We start from the raw sequence: 2,637 nt of genomic DNA, 5'->3' as shown, positions 1-2,637 counted from the left end.
TGTATTTGGGGTACCCCTTTTATGGGATAGGAAATTTTTAAATTTTGGAGAAATAATCAAGTTTTGTATTTTGATAAACCTTGGTTGCTGCAACCCTTTTTATTTTCTTGTTTGATTTATTACTGTCTGTGTCTTTATTGAGGGGATTTTTGGAAATCAATTCAACAGAGCAAAAAAAAGTGTTATGTTAAAGCTTCTCATAGTGTTTTTACTGCTGTTTGTACCTTTTCGCCCCAGTGACTTCTATTGCACTTTTTATTGTATGTACTTCAAGTAACCAAAATTCTCCCCAATGGGAGTCACAGAGAAAAAAATATTGTCTGGAGGTTTTAAAGCTGAACTCTATAAAAGAGACACAGTAATACAGAGCTGCAGCTCTATATTCATTCATACATCAATAAATGTATATTTTTAAGTGCAGGCAGTGTAAGTAGCTGAATTTGACCTGGTATCAGTCTCTTGTAGTCCCTGCACAGTAGATCTCAGGAAGGGAGAAGGCGAAAGAGCACAACAATCAGTTCATATATTGTGTTATGACTTGAAATGCCTGGACAATTACTTTAGTCAGCTAAAAGTGCCTTCAAATATAAAAATAATTTCTAAAAATAATTTAACTGACTTAATTATTCTGAGTTAATTCTTAGCCAAACAAAATTATTTCAGAACCCAAATGAGAACAGCGTGAATATGGGCTACAAATTATAAAATAAATTAAGATTTATTACAATAAATCACATACAAACACATAATATTGTGATGTCCATAGACACCAAGATTGTGATGTCCATAGACACCAAGAGAATTTGCATGAAACTTCCAAAATTTGTCCATAACAATAGATTACACACGCACGCACACACACACACACACACACACACACACACACACACACACACACACACACACATATATATATATATATATATATATATATATATATAAAATATATATACTGTATATGCACTTAAAAATTAAAGGAACACATCAGATCTCAATGGGGAAAAATATCATGCTGGATTTCTATACTGATATGGACTGGGTAATGTGTTGATAATTTTATCATGTGTTCAATGTGTTGAAAATTTATAATTTTTTTTAATTCTTAAAAAGTTGATAATTTTAATTTCCATCAATGACACCTCAAAAATCAAAGTGAAAAAATGATGCAGCAGGCTTGTCCATTTTGATGAAATTTCCTTGCAACATCTCAAAATGGTCCCCACATGCTTGTATGCATGCTTGACAATGTTGAGGTATGCTCATAATGAGCTGACAGATGGTGTCCTGGGGTATTTCCTCCCAGATCTGGACCAGGGCATCACTGAGCTCCTGGACAGTCGGAGGTGTAACCTGGCGAAGTCGAATGGCATGATATCCCAGAGGTGTTCTAATGGATTTAGGTCAGGCGAGCGTGGGGGCCATTCAATGGTATCAATTCCTTCATCCTCCAAGAACTTCCAGCATACTCTCGCCACATGAGGCCAGGCATTGTCCTGCACCAGGAGGAACCCAGGACCCACTGCACCAGCGTAGGGTCTGACAATGGGTCCAAGGATTTTATCCCGATACCTAATGGCAGTCAGGATGCCATTGTCTAGTCTGTAAAGGTCTGTGGGTCCCTCCATGGATATGCCTCCCCAGACCATCACTGACCCACCACCAAAACGGTCATTCTGAATGATGCTACAGGCAGCATAATGTTCTCCACGGCTTCTCCAGACCCATTCATGTCTGTAACATGTGCTCATGGTGATCCCGCTCTCATTCTGGAGTTCAATGGCAAATGCCAATTAAGCTCTATGGTTCTAGTCAATGAACACAGGGCCCACTAGAGGAGGTTAGGCCCTCAGGCCACCTTCTTGAAGTCTGTTTCTGATTGTTTGGTCAGAGACATTCACACCAATGGCCTGCTGGAGGTCATTTTGTAGAACTCTGACAGTGCTCATCCTGTTCCTCCTTGCACACAGGAGCAGATACCGGTCCTGCTCATGGGTTAAGGACCCTGTCCAGCTCTCTTAGAATAACTGCCTGTCTCCTGGAATCTCCTCCATGCTCTTGATACTGTGCTGGGATACACAGAAAACATTCTGGCAATGGCACGTATTGCTGTGCCATCCTAGAGGAGTTGGACTGGCTGTGCAACCTCTGTAGGGTCCAGGTATCGCCTCTTGCTTCCAGTAGTGACACTGACTGTAGCCAAATGCAAAGCTAGTGAAAAACAGAAAAGATGAGTAGGGAACAAAATGTCAGTGGCCTCCACCTGTAAAACCATTCCTGTTTTGGGAGTCATCTCATTGTTGTCCATCTAGTGCACCTGTTGTTAATTTCATTAACACCAAAGCAGCTGAAACTGATTAACAACCCCCTCTGCTATTTAACCGTTTCAATACCGTGCAATTTTACACCTTCCTGCCCAGGCCATTTTTCAGGTTTCAGCGCTCTCACACTTTGAATGACAATTGCGCGGTCATACAACACTGTACCCAAACTAAAATTTTATCATTTTCTTCACACAACTAGAGCTTTCTTTTGGTGGTATTTAATCACCGCTGGGGTTTTTATTTTTTGCTAAATTAACAAAAATACCAAAAATTTTGAAAAAAAAACAAATTTTTCTTTGTTTCTGTTATAAAAGTT

This window comes from Staurois parvus, unplaced genomic scaffold (assembly GCF_062004578.1).
Source record: "Staurois parvus isolate SC_StPar_1 unplaced genomic scaffold, SC_StPar_1.0 ptg000186l, whole genome shotgun sequence".
NCBI lineage: Eukaryota > Metazoa > Chordata > Amphibia > Anura > Ranidae > Staurois > Staurois parvus.
The sequence above is the reverse complement of the archived record's forward strand: the minus strand, read 5'-3'. Positions refer to the sequence as shown.